General features: G+C 35.6%; 1 protein-coding gene and 1 pseudogene across 1 annotated transcript in view; both read right to left on the bottom strand.

Moving 5' to 3' along the window:
• Positions 1 to 19,495, bottom strand: part of LOC6054175 (ras-related protein Rab-27A) — a 44,823-nt gene that overhangs the window by 9,069 nt on the left and 16,259 nt on the right. The window lies entirely within an intron of this gene.
• Positions 10,128 to 15,935, bottom strand: LOC119771124 (annotated as a pseudogene).

Consider the following 19,495-nt stretch of genomic DNA (forward strand, 5'->3'; position numbering starts at 1 on the left):
ATGAAATTCCAGAGATTCATGCCCTAGAAAGTGGTGCGAGGTGTTTGCCCCAACGATAACATCATCATAACGAGATTGAAATTTCTCATCAGCCCAGGCATTCTGGAAATATCGACAAAAGTAAACGAACCCATTCCAGACACCGGTCGTGCTGGGGCAGGCCAAAGCTAAAACTCATGTCAAATAGTTAATGAGAAAGTGCACGTGGTTCGAATAGTCTGGGCTTCGTTTCCGATAAAGCCCCGGGAAAGCCGTCCGATATGGAACACACACACACAGACAAACACATGTTGTGAGTGTGTGTTTTTCTACAAATGTCTGAAGGACGACGATGGAGTTGGGGGAAATTAAAAGATCTTTATCGTGTTCTATCGGAAAATGCCGAGGGAGTTTGTTTGCCTTCGGGAATTTTGTTAGGGTAAGGTAAAGTAAACTTTTTCGACTTCTAGAATATTTTCTTTGAAGTGGAACGTCTGTTTCAGTTTAGTCTGTGACCCATCTGTCAACATAATCCAGTACACGATGACTGGGAAATACCCAGAAGTTTGCAGAGTTGAGTTTCATTTCATAACTTTCCACAAATGAGTAAACTGTAGTGCAATATTTGACAGCTCGTTACACGCTTATTTTTTGTTGCAAACTTCCACTTCCAGCACTTCATCACATTACAAAATCGTTCCCATTTTCGAACCAGCAAATTAACTAGTCCAGGAAGTCACCAGTAAAAAAAACCGCAAAGTAAAGCGTACCATTCACGGCCATGGTGGAAAACTGGAACCTGTTGTATCTAACAACTTTTACCCCAACTGTGGACTGAAACTGGAAGAGTGATTGCGTTAGCACCGTACACGAATGTGGTGATTTCCCGGAAGCGCGAAACTGGTTTTCAACTCACATCCGGGTTGCGTTGCGAGCAATATTGCGGATGTGGAGAGTTTTGAGAGTTTTTTTTTTGCAGCAGTTTTATTCACTTTGGCGGAATGGCTCAATTTTCGAATTATTGACAGGGGTCGTGGAATACGCTTATTGGAAGTTACTCATAACGATTTAATTTTTTTATCGAGGTTGTTTTTCAGGTTTTATTAACTCAAATAATTCTAGAGGATTAAATGTTATTTTAAGCCATTTCTTCTAACATGTTTTTTTTCAATTAAAAGATAACAAAATTGATTTTTTATCTCTGAGGGCTTCTTTCATCTCATTCAATCTGAAGGAAAAGTTCAAAAGAGAATCATCGTTTATTTTCATTAATTGCCATTATACGAACCGGAGCCCTCATCTTCACCTATTCTGTTGACTTCTTCTCCTTCTTGCAAGAGGGCCCATAATAGGTAGGTATTCTTTGCAAAGATGGTTCACTAACACCGCACTCGGAAGGAATCATAATTAATTAAACGGGTGATGATGATGATAACGGTAGGGAAGGAAAAGGCATTTTTTCTATAAACGCCTTGAATTTTTAATGTTACAGTGCAGTGTAAAAAATGATCAAAATGCGAAAAGGAGATTTATTTTATCAAATTGGGTCCTAAAATGAAGCTTAGATTGCTGATATTATTGTTTACAGCTATAAAGCTTATTTTTCTGAGTACAATGACCCTTTGAACGACCACAAAAAGTTTAAATGGATTTTTGAATCAATTTTGAAAAATTAACCTCGCGGTCCTTTTTGACAGAAAAACTGTTACTTGACAGCTCGTTCCAAGGGGACCATAGTTAATCCATCGAAAAAATGTTGTCTTGGTTTTTAATCATATGTGTTACCTTTGCACATAAAAATTGTCATAGGGCTTTAGTACCCAATTAGTAAAATTACCAAATTGCCAAAATTGCTAAAATCACTAAAATTACCAAAATTACCAAAATTACCAAAATTACCAAAATTACCAAAATTACCAAAATTACCAAAGTTAACAAAATTAACAAAATTAACCAAATTAACAAAATTAACAAAATTAACAAAATTAACAAAATTAACAAAATTAACAAAATTAACAAAATTAACAAAATTAACAAAATTAACAAAATTAACAAAATTAACAAAATTAACAAAATTAACAAAATTAACAAAATTAACAAAATTAACAAAATTAACAAAATTAACAAAATTAACAAAATTAACAAAATTAACAAAATTAACAAAATTAACAAAATTAACAAAATTAACAAAATTAACAAAATTAACAAAATTAACAAAATTAACAAAATTAACAAAATTAACAAAATTAACAAAATTAACAAAATTAACAAAATTAACAAAATTAACAAAATTAACAAAATTAACAAAATTAACAAAATTAACAAAATTAACAAAATTAACAAAATTAACAAAATTAACAAAATTAACAAAATTAACAAAATTAACAAAATTAACAAAATTAACAAAATTAACAAAATTAACAAAATTAACAAAATTAACAAAATTAACAAAATTAACAAAATTAACAAAATTAACAAAATTAACAAAATTAACAAAATTAACAAAATTAACAAAATTAACAAAATTAACAAAATTAACAAAATTAACAAAATTAACAAAATTACCAAAATTAACAAAATTATCAAAAATCAAAAAAATACCAAAATTATCAAAATTATCAAAATTACCAAAATTACCAAAATTACCGAAATTACCAAAAAATTTCCAAAATTACCAAAATTACCAAAAATACCAAATTACCAAAATTATCTCAAAAATACCATAATAACTTTAAAAGTTAAAGCAAAATAACTCAAATACGAAATTAAATTTCTCGCAAGGCTCAGTGAAAAAAAGTAATTGAACCTAAAAATGACTAACTCCTCGTCACAGTGTCCTGATGTAAACAATTAGGTTTTACAGCGTGACGTCACGAGCGCACACGCACACACATTTTTACTGAGACACACGGTCAAAAAATGTAAACAGTGCAGCCAAGCTGTCAAATTTCTAAAATAAAAACCGAGTTGGCGTAAAACCTAATGATCAAGCTCGAGCTGTCACAGGCCCGCAAAAAAAATGACGGCGATAAGTCAAAAAAAACATTGCTGGAAAGAGATAACAAATCTGATGCAACCAATCTTGCAGCAATCATGTAAACAATCTGTTGATAAATTTCTGACTAGAAAGCTTTTTATTACTTTTTCTGTGGGAATTTCATTTAGTGTACACATTATTCTGAACGTCAATGTTTTCATTCTAAAAAAAAGGCAAATTACACGCATCCCTTTTTTTGCCTAATACAAAAAAGGTCATTCCAGAAGTCAGAAAAAGACGCAACAAAGAAGAGGAGGATCATGTTCAACGAGAAGAATCCTAATTTCCCAATTCTGGTCCCACTTGCAAAGCGATACAACCTGAACGGCGGGGTTGATTAAAGGTAGAAAAAAGGTCTGATGCGTTTTTTTTTCTCGACTTTTCCTGGGGCAACAAGATTGATGAGTGATTCTATCTGTCTGTTGGCGGGAACATTACTTTGCAAAAGTGTACTTAAAGCCTCTGGAATCATTTGTCACTTTGGGGAAATGTTTCTGTTTTTTTAATGGGGCGAAAAACACCAACTTCACATTTACCGTGTAACTGTCAGATGGTAGCAGCTGTCAAACGCAGATCCGCCATTATGGCAAACCGGCAAGATCAACAGAACAAAGGCAAATCTGCCTCTTTCGCACACAAATATTGTCGAGAAACGAGGAAATCTCGACAGCTGGCATCTTTCCCAGAACAGCGGCTGGTTCTTAATGCTTAACCGTGTAACTTTCCCCGAAAAGGTAAACACGTGGCACGAGACGTGTCTGTTTACGTATTCATGGGGCAGAGTTGTGAAAGCTTCTCGTCATACTTTGCGGGAACTTGATAACGCTGTCGTGTTCACGTCCGGAAGGGAGGATATTCGAACAAGGGTATCTTCATTAGGGAGTTTTGTTCTAAGGAGGTCGAATCGGTATCGGTTCGACGGAGAAGACAAAAGAAAATATTTTCCAACATTATAAGAATTATCGCTGACGGGGCTGGGAAACTGGTTCCGGCAACATGTTGGCGCTGAAGATTGAGAAGTTCTCGGAAAACTATATAAGTTTTGAGAAAGGTGAAACACCTTGCGTCTCCATAAAAGTAAAATTTTCGTTTTTGTCTCCCAGAAAAACAAAATTCCAACTCGCAGCACGTGTTCAACAACAATTTACACACATGTTCCGCTCCTTGAATCCGTTTCAGCAAAGGTCTCGTGTACGGAACACGTGCGGAAGTGCGTACTTTTGCGGAGATAGTACAGTGAATGGCATTTAGGAATTTTACTTGAGTTTTGTATTTTTGTTTATCACATCACACTTGTCGAATGAGTTGTTTTTGTGCTTCTATCGTTTTTCGAAATTATTTCTTTTTTTTTTTTGCATAAACATTCCAGTATTTCTTCAGATTTCAGGGTGAATAACTCATTTTTGGTTACTGACCAATTCTTCCAAGAGAGAGTAAATTGTTTAGCAAAATTACCAAAATTGCAAAAATCACTAAAAAATGACAAAAATGGCAAAAATGACAAAAATGGCAAAAATGGCAAAAATGGCAAAAATGACAAAAATTACAAAAATGACAAAAATGACAAAAATGACAAAAATGACAAAAATGACAAAAATGACAAAAATGACAAAAATGACAAAAATGACAAAAATGACAAAAATGACAAAAATGACAAAATGACAAAATGACAAAAATGACAAAAATGACAAAATGACAAAATGACCAAAATGACCAAAATTACAAAAATTACAAAATTACAAAAATACAAAAATTACAAAATTACAAAATTACAAAATTACAAAATTACAAAATTACAAAATTACAAAAATTACAAAAATACAAAAATTACAAAAATTACAAAATTACAAAATTACAAAAATTACAAAAATTACAAAATTACAAAAATACAAAAATTACAAAATTACAAAAATTACAAAATTACAAAAATTACAAAATTACAAAAATTACAAAAATTACAAAAATTACAAAAATTACAAAAATTACAAAAATTACAAAAATTACAAAAATTACAAAAATTACAAAAATTACAAAAATTACAAAAATTACAAAAATTACAAAAATTACAAAAATTACAAAAATTACAAAAATACAAAAATTACAAAAATTACAAAAATTACAAAAAATACAAAAATAACAAAAATTACAAAAATTACAAAAATTACAAAAATTACAAAAATTACAAAAATTACAAAAATTACAAAAATTACAAAAATTACAAAAATTACAAAAATTACAAAAATTACAAAAATTACAAAAATTACAAAATTACAAAAATTACAAAATTACAAAAATTACAAAATTACAAAATTACAAAATTACAAAATACAAAAATACAAAAATTACAAAAATTACAAAAATTACAAAAATTACAAAAATTACAAAAATTACAAAAATTACAAAAATTACAAAAATTACAAAAATTACAAAAATTACAAAAATTACAAAATTACAAAATTACAAAATTACAAAAATACAAAAATACAAAAATACAAAATTACAAAATTACAAAATTACAAAAATTACAAAAATACAAAATTACAAAAATTACAAAATTACAAAATTACAAAATTACAAAATTACAAAAATTACAAAATTACAAAATTACAAAATTACAAAATTACAAAAATTACAAAAATTACAAAAATACAAAATTACAAAATTACAAAATTACAAAATTACAAAAATTACAAAATTACAAAAATTACAAAATTACAAAATTACAAAAATTACAAAAATTACAAAATTACAAAAATTACAAAAATTAAAAAATTACAAAATTACAAAATTACAAAAATTACAAAATTACAAAATTACAAAAATACAAAATTACAAAAATACAAAAATACAAAAATACAAAAATTACAAAAATACAAAATTACAAAATTACAAAATTACAAAAATACAAAATTACAAAAATACAAAAATACAAAATTACAAAAATTACAAAATTACAAAATTACAAAATTACAAAAATTACAAAATTACAAAAATTACAAAAATACAAAAATTACAAAAATTACAAAATTACAAAAATTACAAAATTACAAAATTACAAAATTACAAAATTACAAATATTACAAAATTACAAAAATTACAAAAATACAAAAATACAAAAATTACAAAAATTACAAAATTACAAAAATTACAAAAATTACAAATATTACAAAATTACAAAAATTACAAAAATACAAAAATACAAAATTACAAAATTACAAAATTACAAAAATACCAAAATTACAAAAATTACAAAAATTACAAAATTACAAAAATACAAAATTACAAAAATAAAATACAAAAATTACAAAAATTACAAAAATTACAAAATTACAAAATTACAAAAATACAAAATTACAAAATTACAAAAATTACAAAATTACAAAATTACAAAAATTACAAAATTACAAAATTACAAAAATTACAAAATTACAAAAATTACAAAATTACAAAAATACAAAAATTACAAAAATACAAAAATTACAAAAATTACAAAAATACAAAAATACAAAAATTACAAAAATTACAAATATTACAAAAATTACAAAAATTACAAAAATTACAAAAATTACAAAAATTACAAAAATTACAAAAATTACAAAAATTACAAAAATTACAAAAATTACAAAAATTACAAAAATTACAAAAATGAACAAAATGACAAAAATGACAAAAATGACAAAAATGACAAAAATGACAAAAATGAAAAAAATGACAAAAAATGACAAATAATTACAAAAATGACAAAAAATTACAAAAATGACAAAAAATGACAAAAAATTACAAAAATTACAAAAATTACAAATATTACAAATATTACAAAAATTACAAAAATGAAAAAAAAATGATGGACATAATGGTAATTTTTAAAAACATGTTTAAAAAAGTCGGTAAAAACTAAACAATTTTTAGTTATGAAATCAAATTTGCAATTGAAGGATTCTTTTCATAAATTTGCATGGTTGCAGAAATGCAATGCCAAATTTTACCAAAGACATCGAATTGGGTGCTAAAGCCTTATGTCAATTTTTATGTACAACGGTAAAAAAAACGATTAAAAACTATTTCTGATCACTTTTTTCATTTGAATGCATAAAAAAAAATAACAAGACAACATTTTTTCAATGAATGAACTATGGTCCCCTCGGAACGAGCTGTCAAGTAGGACCTCTTCTGTCAAGAAGGACCGTGAAGTTATTTTATTTTTAATTCAATTAAAAATCCATTTTTAATCCTTTGCGATCGTTCAAAGGGCCATTCTACTCAGAAAAATAAGCTTTATTGTTATGAGCAATAATATTAAAAATGTAAACTTCATTTTAGGACCCAACTGATCAGCAAACACCTACTCGAGATACATATTTCGAATATTTTCATAGCAGTTTTATAAAGGCAGTCCACCAACATTTTCATTTGATGCAAAATGGTTTATTTGGACATAAGGAATCGTTAGACAAAGTTAAGAAAAATCATACAATGTAATTAAAAATCGTTTTGTGGTTACGGTGCTCAGTTATGACAACCTAACTATTTTTTTTTTTCATTTGATTACTTGGCAACACCATTATGCCAATGATAGAAACAAAAAAACAGTATTGCATAATTGTCCCTGCGCACATAAAAAAAAGCTTGCAACTGTCAGTTGTTCACGTTTAAAGTTGGCCTCTTTTCACAGTGTATTATTCCGTAGTAACTTTTCAAAAAGGCTTAACCTTCTATGTAAAAGAACAGGCTACTCCACTTTCTCTAGTGACAACTCACGTTCAGTTTGGGTAAGATGGACTGATTTTTTACATCCATAGTCACGCCGTTTTGAAAAGTTACTCCAGAATTATATTTATGCGGAATAATGTGTGCACCCTTGGAACGTCTACTAATTATGATTTCCTAGAAATGTTCAATGAATACTCTGCCTCTCCACATTAAATTTATTTTAAACAATACTTTACTAACTTTTTCCTGCGTGCAATGTTGACAATCAACCTGTCATTAACGCTCGTACACACTCGTGCGAACCTACTCAAAATCACATTAAACACTACCCGGAATCAATCCCTGCGACAGCTCAGATTTAATCGTTCCCGATTTCGAATTCCATCCCAGCACCCGAGTTCCCGATAAAATCAACACGCGTAGTGCTGAACCAACTAACGACTGTGCTGTTTGCGTTAGCTAATTTCACAGTGTTTTCCTTCAATCAGGCCTATCAAAACACCACCGCCCTCGTCGCTGGACTCCGTTTGACCCGGGGGTGGTCTCCGGAGAAGGACCGACGAACGAACGCAAATATTGACCCGTCGGCTGTACACCTTCCGATTAGAGATCCTTAATAGGGAGACTGGTCGAAGTGAATTTGACGTACCCAAACAGACACGAGTTTGACGTATCCAAACGAGCATTTGCCTTTACGGCCAGCAAAACTGATCAGTGTTGCCAAGCTCAAAACATACGTTGCCAGATCGAATTAGCCAGCTTAGACCAGTCTCCCTATTTAGGGTCTCTACTTCCGATTGGAATCCAAACCGACCGAGTGCGGGCGATTTCCAGCCCACTGCCGAAGGAACAAGTCCACCGCGATGATCTAGTAGGCGTTGGCGATTCGGTTGAACGTTTGACTGCCACTTTCAAGGGGTAGGACAGTGAGTGATTTTGAGAAAAAATGAATAGAATTGAGTAACATTGAGCCACGTACGTTTTTCAAAATTTCTCAATCTTCACCATGATTTTCACAAACGAAGTAACAAATTTTGACATTGACATTTCAACATTTCTGACACTGACAACTTGCAAAACACAAAAAACAGCGGAAGTGTAAATTTTTCCCCGACACAAAAAATCGACGAATAAACTCCTGGTTCTTAGCGACGATTCCGTGACATGAGGTAGGTTGATACAAGAGAAATGCCACCTTCATAGAACTGTGTTGAATAAAATTGATATTTTTTTCAGATGGCAGCGGCAAATACGACCAAACAAGTACAAAAAATAAAACTAACACGAAAGAATGTGAGCAGAAAAAGATTAAATACATTCTAGCTAGTTGGGCCATCGGGACCAGCAGTATTGCACCTCCAGCGGAAAGACCCTGAACATGACGCAAGAATTTGGACTAGAAATACTGGAAGAGATCCATCCAATCCTTATCTGAAAAGTCCGCGGGGCAACCGGCCGAATAGAAGGAGAAGTAGCCAGCTGCTGCTTCCGGCACGGGTGAGAAGAAGAGCTGATGAGAAGAAACCGGCCGCCACCGAGAGGAAGTCAGCTGAGAAGTGTCCGGCTGCCAAGAAAGCTGCTGAGAGAGGCAAGAAGGCTCCGGCCACTGCTGGCAAAACGGTTCCGACGTCGGCTTTATTCAAAAATAGGCTGCTAATGCCACCGCCAAGGACAAGAACACTGCGGCCACCGCCAAGAAGCATGCCCCGAAGAAGACCGTTTCCAAAAAGGGTGCCAAGAACGAAATCATCTGGATGATGAACATTGCTCGCTCGAAAACGATCCAAACTCCGCGAATGGGCTTTCCCGGACAAGATGACGTTTCAGCCAGAGAGCTGGTGACTGCTGCCAACGTCGCCAAAACGTCGATGGCGTCGGTCGGAAAGTTCCAGGTGAAGCTGACCAACGAAAAGCAGGTCCGCGGAATCGGCGCTCTAATCACGCTGCCGGGCGAGTAGAAACGCAAGGTGCTGAAAAAAAGGCGCCGGTGACACTGGAGCTGCTGTCCACAAGAAGGAACTTACCAAGAAAGTCACCGCTTCCATGGGTAACATTAAGACCATCTAGGCCAAGGAGCAGAAGGGTACCGCTATGATTAGTGTCGACACTCTGCCAAGGGTTTAGGTAAGATTTAGAAGCAAAATAAATAAATAAATACAAACAACCCATGAAAAACGCATCAATCGTTTAATTAGTCTCTGGTAAAATTAAAAAAGATCGAAGCGATTGCTTCAGATGACCCCCTCCAGTCCCACGATGATTTCTTCTCCTAGACGGAATGCAACCGGATGATACAACGACTCTTCTTAGAGATTTTCGTTTCGATCTTGGTGACTACGGTTTCGGTGTGGTTGCACTTCACTGGATTTTGCGGCAATGGCTTGAATTATTAACTTACTCTCTACAGCTCCGTCTTCCGCTCGATCTTCACCAGCTCCACCTCGAAGATCAGCACCGAGTTCGGAGGAATCTTTTCCCCAGCACCACGCTCCCCATAACCCAGCTCCGGCGGAATAACCAGTATCCGTTTCTCACTCTCGCACATGTTCAGCAGACCCCAACCCAACCTGACCCATCCCTAGCGTAAACGAAAGCGGCCCATCTCGACGTCCACTTTTTTAACAGCTGTTGTTTTTTTTTTATCGCGGAGGCTTTTTTTTGCTTTTTCGGGTCGTGGGAAAAGCAAGTGACTTCTTTGACAAAAGCTGAATTGTCGCAAGTACCTGCTGGGCAGAACCGGAAATCAACTTCTGGTTGACTCAAGGGATCTGTCCTCGTGGTCGCTAGTACCGAATAATATGTGGTGGCCTTTTTGGCTACCACGCACAGAGGCTTAGGTGGGACCAGGAAGACAATAGCGTTGTCACCAGACTTGATGAACTATGGATGATCCTCTGTGGACTTCCCGGAATGACGAAAGACCTTCTCCTTGATCCTTGATGTGGCAATCTAGCACTAGGGTGTATCCGTTGGAGATCTGACCGGGGTGGTAAATCACGATGACCTGGGCGGTGAGTTCTCTGAGTCATCGGCGACGAATCCACGACGCAGTTTCCTTGACGGGCACGGCCTTCGGCAAGGCTTCCTGGTGCATTTCGATGGACTTGACATCAGCGGTCAGGTTGACCGAGGAAAAGACGAAGACGATACCGGGCTTGTCTACACCGGTTTCCGTTTTTGGTCAACCGATTTTGTTGACGTCCTCCAGGGGCAGATGCAGGGGCTTTTCGGTGGGACCGGTCGGTGTCAGGATGCCATCTATAGTCTCGAACAGTCTCGAATTCACCGGTAGCGGCGGCGACGATCAGCACGGCACAATCCGTAACAGGCGGAAACTGTTGATTCCGGGTTCCGTTGACTGATGGCAGCATCGTGGCGTGAAAATATTTCTAATGTATTTGTAAACACGCTTGATTGACAGAATGCTTATTCACGAATTCCGTAACTCGGTGAAAAAAGAAATTATGAAGAAGATTGAGTAACTTTGAGCCACATTGAGTAATTTTGTAAATTTGAGTGACTCAGTTACTCTGTGTCCTACCCCTTGGCCACTTTTTTTTTTTGTGCTGCCCGGTGAACTTTTTGATTACTTTTGTTTGACTCAATGGGGTACTTAAAATTGCGTTTTAAAAAATATTTTTGTATTGATACTCAAATTAAGCAAAACGATTTAATCAAAAATAAAATATTTTTGAATATTTTACCGACCCTGACTTATGTGGTAACGACTAGCAACCACCGCCATTGGAACTCCACAGGAGTACTTGGACGAAGACTGTTTGCCCCCGTTGAGGTTAGGTTATTACTCGCAAAAAAATGCCGGATGAAATATGGATTGGGATCACGTGCGCCGCTGGAGGGAACAAAATCCAACAGAGACGATGATGAACAAACAGTGGGAAGATGGAGACCCGCTCAATCTATCGAAGAAATATTGCTCTTCAACTACCGAACAAAAGCGCGAGCTGCGAGCGCTTGTTCAGATTGTTCTGCTTTTATGATTTGCAAGTAAAGTGCTTGATTCTTTACACAAGAAGCAGCTTTAAAGTATTTCACCTGTTTTCGCACTTTTTTATATATTTTTGTTGCTTCAAGGTTCAAAGGATGCCGTTGAACTGCGGCATAGACGGTTATTCAAGACATCAAACATATTCACTCAATTCAAAATCTGTCATGGTAAACGTCAAACTGACAGCTGTCAAACAGCAACGCATAATTTGTCTTGAATACCATTCTATGACCCGCCCATGCTGTCATCTCGTACGAACCAATTTTCCGCTCAATGTGCCGTTTTGAAACGATCATCATAGAAAAGCTGGAAAACGTCGCGCGACTCTAGCTCTGTTGACATTATTGCGACAGTCTACCTTTCATGCAAAACGTGTGCGCGCCTGAACGGTATGCAACTCACAGAAGCGTACACGTCATTGTCAGGCACAAAAACATCTTGCTTGCTTTGCTTTGCTTTGCAGAACATCATAGAATGCTGTGAACAATAGGACGCCATCTTTTGTTGCTGTTGTTGTTTTTTTGTCGATGTTGTGTTATCGCTGGCTTACTACATAAGCTTCAAGTTTCATTATCATGACCGTCTTGGATCTGATTATCTACGAGGATCTTCAAATTTGAAACATACTGCGTCTCCATCAAAATACTTTTGAAATCTTGCAAAAAACTGTCATTTGAAGGAGACGCGCGGTCATTTGTAAATGTATTGATCGATTTTTTTTACAAAACCATTAAATGTTGGTAATTACGCCTGAATAATGTTTGATTTTCAAATGAACGCGTGGTGACACGGCCAATGATGCGAGTTTTCCAATTATAATTGCGTCAAAAAACAAATGAGGACCGCGTGTTGTTGGCCAACAATGTTGCAAGTGACCACCGCGTTGAAAGTTAATTAAACTGTCAGGTTCGGTTACTACTCAATAGTTTGGTTAAAAAAATCGGAAAAAATGGTTAGTTTAAAATCGAAAAAAGTGTCTTAAATTTTCATGTACAGCTGTTAAAAAACGATTAAGAACCATTTCTGATCACTTTTTTCACTTTAATGCAAACAAAAAAAGATTAACAAGACAACATTTTTTGATGGATCAACTATGATCCCCTTGAAACGAGCTGTCAAGTAGGACCTTTTCTGTCAAGAAGAGCCGCAAAGCTTTTTTTAATTGATTTAAACATCTATTTTGAATCCTATGCGGTCGTACAAAGGGTCATTGTGCTCAGAAAAAAAAGCTTTATCGTTGTGAACAATAATATCACAAATATAAACTTCATTGTTGGTCCCAATAGGGTCCTAAGGCCCTATAAAGCTTTCTAGTCAGTAATTAACCAACACATTCAAAATATGTTTACATGGCTGCTGGGAAATTGTTTGCATCAGAACTCCTATCTCTTTCTAGCTAAAGTTTTTTTTGTCAGGCGACTTCTAGCTGGGGGTTTTGACTGACCGCCCTATATGGCAGCCAAAATATGTCGCAGGGCTGTGACAGTTCGAGCTCAATCATTGTTTGCATCAGGATACTGTGAGGGCCTAGAAAGCCTTATGTTAATTTGTATGTACAACGTTAAAAAAAACACGATTGAAAACCATTCAACTTTGTTTTAATATTATCGCAAAAAAAAAAAAGACGAAGAATCAACCATGTATCCCTTGGAAAGAACTGTCAAGTAGGACCTTTTCCGTCAAGAAGGACCGTGAAGTTTATTTTAAGAAAATTAATTAAAAATCCATTGGTCATTGTCATCAGAAAAATATGCTTTATTGCTGTGAACAATGATATCCTAAATTTAGGCTTAATTTCAGAAGAAAACAAAGAAAAACCTTTTTGATGAAGCTTTGAAAATCGCAAGTGCCAAATTTCTTATCTTTTCAATAAAATAAATTTGACAGTGACTTTAATTTTCAAACGTCAATTTTGGGTTTTTTTTTTGTTTTGAAAAAATCTGAAAAGGTAGCCTTTTCTTATTATGTAACGCGGTTGGGGGGATGTTGAAGGCCGCTTTATAAGGCTTTCTAGTCAGAAATTTACCAACACATTCAAAGTATGTTTACATTACAGCTGGACGTTTGTTTCACCAGATTTCCTATCTCTTTCTAGCAAAAGTTTTTTGTCAGGCGACTTCTAGCTGGGTTTTTTTGACTCACCGCCCGATATGTCAGCAAACATATTGCGCAGGGCTGTGACAGCTCCAGCTCGATCATTCCCAGTCAAATCAATCCGAATTCTGAAATGGAATCTAATTAGAATCTTAAACAAATTCCGTTTCAAACGCAACAACCGGTTCCGTGCTCGAACCGGTTGTTGCGTTTGAAACGGAATTTGTATACGATTCTAATTAGATTTCGTTTCAGAATTCGGATTGATTTGACTGGGTTGTTTGCATCAGGACACTGTGACGAGGAGTTCATAATGTTTGGGTTAAACTATATTTTTTTTCACTGGGGCTAGAAAGCCTAATACAAATGTTTTAAAATTTGTTATGAGGAGGGGACAGGGTCTAAACATATTTTTTTGCGTTACGTAATAAAATAACGCTTCCATCAGGCTTTCTAGGCTCAGTGAAACAAATAAAATTTAACTCAAAATTGCCGAACTAACAGTGTCCTGACTCCTGATGCAAAGGGAGCGTTCTTTTATTACTCGTTCGAAATCACTCAGTTTTCTTCAAAACCGAAACTACTCAAAAATGAGTAAAGCGGCCATCTGTCACATTTTAGTGAATTTCATTCAGAATTTAACGAAATTTGAGTGAAATTGACACAGATCTGAGTGCATTTAACTCTGACTGAATAATCTGACAGATGCCCCCCTTACTCATGTTTTAGTAGGTTCGGTTTTGTTTTTGACTAAAACTGCGTGATTTTGACCGTGCATTCGAGCTGTCACAGTCCCTACGAATTATGTGAACTGTCACCAAGCTAATTTTAATGCAAAACAAACCAAATGCTGTGGCACTCAGAGGTGTGAATGTGTTAGTAAATTTTCAACTTGAAAGCCTTATGAATCCAGAGGAACCAAAAACATCTGAAACCAATTAAAACAATTGTTTTTTGATGAAAAACAATCTCCTTTCTCTCAGAATTCAAGTGACCTGTGCTCTCAAGCTTAATCTGTGCCAAACATCCCCCCCCCTCCCCCCAAAAGTGACAGAGCAACATTGCGAACCCCTCTCAAAATCTCCGATGACAAAATTCCGCGAAAAAAGTCTCCCACTTAACGACCCCCCGTTACAAGGTGATGCATAACCTTGGGCGCTTCGGCACTGATTTCAATCGAAGCAAGTCATGTCATGTGTGTGGGTTGAACAAAAAAAAAATCGCGCGACCTTCTCCGATTAGGACCAAATCAGACAATGGATAAGATTTCGTGACGTAGGAGTTGTTGAGATTGCGTCATGTCGCGTCGAAGCGTCACTAGGTTGCTTTGATTTTATCACCGGAGGGTTAATCTCGAGCGTTGCCAACGCAACGCGGAAAAAAGAACGCGCGCTCGCAAAAGTTAATTTAGCGCGAATAATTCACAGCAAAGTTTGGAGGGTGGAAAAAGTAAATATTGAAGAAAAGTGTGTGTGACTAACTTGGCCTCGAGGGGGGGAGGGGTGGAATTCCTATTTACGGCCCCGCGGAACTCGAGCTGAGCTTTTCTCGGAAAGAAAAACTGTTATTTTAGGTGGATGGAGATGAAAGTCAATCTGGTGGATGGTTTTTCGGGGAAAATTAGTAGATTAGTCATTAATCACTATTTTAATTACATTAGCTGGGAGAGGATGAGATTTTTCGCAGACAGTGGTCGAAGATGCTTTTTGGACTAATTGAAATTTAGGTTTTGAATTTAAAGAACAAATTCAGTCAGCATCTCTATTACGGACGTAGCATTCAAGGTACTAGATGGTGGGGACGGAATTTGTCGAAAAAGGTAAGTACTGTGGTGATGATTGAAAGCTGACAAGGTAAGTACAAGTGAATCCGGTTTTCCTATAAGTGAATTAAAGTAATTGAAAGTGCAACTGTCAATTTCTGTGAATTGAAGCCAACGTCCACCAAAACTGTCAACACCCTGTCAATCCGTTTGGAACAGTTGGGTTCAATTCGGTCAAGTGGAAGTGTTTGTGAATTTAATTAAATTTTTGCCTGCTGAGTAATTCATCAGAGAGTCTGCATTATCTCACCAAGAAACCCCAACGAGAACGTCGGTGGCTTCATCCCGGATAAAAATACCTGCCGCCACATTTACGCCTGAATGTCGACAACAACCCGCACAGCATCGCCCTGGTTAAGGGGTAGCCACGCGATGTAGGCTGATGATTTCATTATTCAATTATGGTCCCCTTGGTGTGTGGCCTGTTCGGGAATTGATATTGCTCGGGAGAAACAGGAATAATTGTGTTTTTATTGTTTAAATTTTTTATTAAATTTATTTTTGTATCCCTCCCACTGCTTCCATAACACTTTTAGCGCTGAGTGATGGATCGCAAAAAGTTCCCCTCTCAAAATGGAATTATTGAAACGAGTGGTGCAGCGAAATGGAAAAAAAACGCTACCCACCCTCGATCGACGTGACACATTTTACTAGATTACCAGGGATGATGAACAAGCGTTCCAAATTGGGTTGGTTCGACGAATTGGAATTTTAAACACATTCACCTGTGAGCTTATTGATACTGGAGGAAAAGTTCAATTTCGGAGTTTGAGCCTGTAATGGAATCGATTCCGAAGAAGCTTATTAATTAAAGAAACCAAGGGAAACTTGCTCTCTCTGGTGTGCTGTTGGAAACTTCTATTGTTCCAGCATTTGCTAGGGGAACCAAAAATAAAACCAACAAAAGAGTGCAGTAAAATATTATGCTTCCATTCTCTTGTCTGCTGTGGTATCGCTCCATTGCATATCAAAGAGCAAACTTGGAATTTCAACTGAAATCGACTTTACCATTCTCTGAAAACCTGAAACTGACAGTTCTGAAAAATATTTTCTCTGTCATCTTCATTGATGCTTCAGAAGTTTTCAGATTACCTACTTTATTTAAAGACCTTGGCAAGAAAACGTCACACTTACACACTAAATGTAGTTTGCCAACATTTCTTTTTTTGTTGTTTTCAGCTGTAAACTCATTTTAAACATCGCTACAGCAACTTGTTGCTCCAATCTACCACTTTAATCACCCCCCTCCTTTTGCTCTCAAAAGCCAACCAGCAGAGTAAGGCACAACATGCCCCTTCCCCTTAAAAAAAACAAATACAACAAAATTGGATTCGCTTTCTCGGCAAACAATCGAGTCATCGTCTAGTCGTTTTCTTCACCATTCCACCCCCTCCATTGTTCCTTATTTCTATTGTTTCTCCTCCGTCTCCAAGTAAGTAGGACCAACCGTTCCGAGAACGAACGTGCTCAAATTGAGATATCGGAATTGTCTGTGGCTCGCTCTCACTCTATCAGTGTAATTTATTTCGCATTTTTTTTTTTCTCACAAGATTTGTGCGATACTTGTTTCGCTTATGTTTTGTTTCCGTTCCGTTCCCCGGGGACAAAAGTGGAAGGTCCGGCCTGCTACTGTGTCGGTGAAATTTAAGCTCCAGGCGTTTGAATTCGATGGCGCGTGTGGACAAACATTGGTTGGGAAGGGGGGGATTTAATGGTTGAGCTTTTCACTTATCTCCCCACGGGGAAAACAAATTCATTCTCATTAATTATTATCCGATGGTGGCCACAGGATAGGAGCTTTTTCAAGGTTGGACGTTGTTTAAAGTAATTGGAGTGTGGCAGAAGATGCACAAATTTCATGTGGAAGCTCTTATTCCTACCTTTTATTTGACAACCTTGACAAATAATGAAAAATATTTAATTTTGAAATTATGATAACATCATTTGTTAAACTAGAAACAATAAACATCTGCTTGGAAAAATGTAAAATAATCAATTCCTACCTTTATTGTGTTAACCTTGACAGACAACTTTGACACAAATCTGGAGTTTTTTTTTGAAAAGGTCCAATGAACCAAATTTTCAGTTTTTGCTTTTTGGGTGTTTTTTAATACCCCTGACTCAAAGCGGTTTCAGAAACACCCAAAAAGCAAAAACTGGAAATTTGGTTTATTGGACCTTTTCAAAAAAAAACTCCAGAAATCCCTCTCGTTTGACGTGTACAAACTATTTTATGATATTATTATCATTCTGAAATCTTAAAAAATGTTTATTTAAATGTGTTCCCATCTTTTATTGAACAACCTTGGTCAATTATAATTTCGTGGTTTTTTATTCAGAAAGTATAATACATTATTTAAAAAGAATGAATTATAATTTTAAGTTAAAAAAAAATAAAACAAAATCAATTCCTACCATTGTTGAATCAACCTTGACGTGGAAATTTGACACATTTACCTTTTGTTTTGAGAGGACAAACTGAAATTCTAGGAAGCAAAATTGAAAAATCCAAAAATTGCATGAATTTTTAAAACTTCAAACCACGTGACAGCACCATCCGATCCTTCGTGGAAATGTGTCAGAAAAAAATACAGAAGGGGCAGGACAGTGTCACAGAGAGCACCAGAAGATCTGGGTTGACAGCTGGCCTACTAAGAGGTACGGCTGCTCACGGGTTGCTATGGCAGAAAAAAAATGTTCCAAGCAGGTCGGGTTACGTGCCCTAAGGAGGGGGAGCTGGGACCACAGGTAATGAGTCACTTTCTGTGAGCGTGTGACAACGGGCTGGAAAGCCGCGCGGTTTACTGCTGGCATAGCCTACTTTGTGCTTGTCCGATAGCGGCACGAGTTGTGTCAACTAGGTGGATTACCGGTACTTGTGGGAAAGTTTTAATTGACTTACTTTCATAGCTATAAATTAAATTGATTTAAATTTGACTTCCTAACAAAAGTTAGAAAATGAGACAGTCAATTTGCATAAAAAACCCAACAATTATTCATAAATTTATCAGGAAACAACATGAGTATGCTCCCCAGCAAAGTAAACTGAAATAAATCATCAAAAGTAGATCGCAGTTCAGTGCGTTCCCACCCTCCACAAACAGTAAATACGGTACACGCTTCGATTAAATTTTCGACGAAATAATGATGGCAGCCCAGGGGAAGGACACTCTAAATATTGAAACATGTTTTATATTTAATATATTTCGAGTACTTTTTTGTTACAAAGAATTTCATACGCAAAGCTAATACTCTTATCAAATTAATAAAATGTCCTACCCCTAATTGAAATTGGAGGGGTGGGAGGCGATTTTACGCGAAACCTTCACTGAAACGCATGGCTTACGACGAACAAATCATTCCATTCCTTCGAATTCGGTGCGCCCAGAACGCGACTCGAATTGAAATTTGATGGTTCGACGGAGGAGTTGAGGCGACAAGTGTGTTTCCAAGCGAGATTATTTGCTTCGAAATCAAGTTTCGGGAAAATTTACACAGCGAAATTTCCACAGAAGTGATCAATTTAAGTATTGCACATTTGCTGGGTCACGAGAGGTTAAGTGGATTGGCAGTTCCTGCTGTGACGTTGCGTTCCCACCTTTTTGTGTGGATCTTGAGTTTTCTTTTTTTGCTGAGAAATTTAAAGTAAGATAAAAATATTTGTTTGATAAACCTTCAAAACAAAATCAAATAAATCAAGATTATTACAAATAGGTGGGAATGTCCCCTCCCCTCCCCTTGTGCGTTCAAGTGATTAAAGCAAATCGCCAAAAAGGAATCTATCAGACCGAAATCAAAGGACAGTCATTACTTGAACATATTCCAGTTGGTTGAGTTTATTTTT

This window comes from Culex quinquefasciatus, chromosome 1, assembly GCF_015732765.1.
Source record: "Culex quinquefasciatus strain JHB chromosome 1, VPISU_Cqui_1.0_pri_paternal, whole genome shotgun sequence".
Classification (NCBI taxonomy): Eukaryota; Metazoa; Arthropoda; class Insecta; order Diptera; family Culicidae; genus Culex; species Culex quinquefasciatus.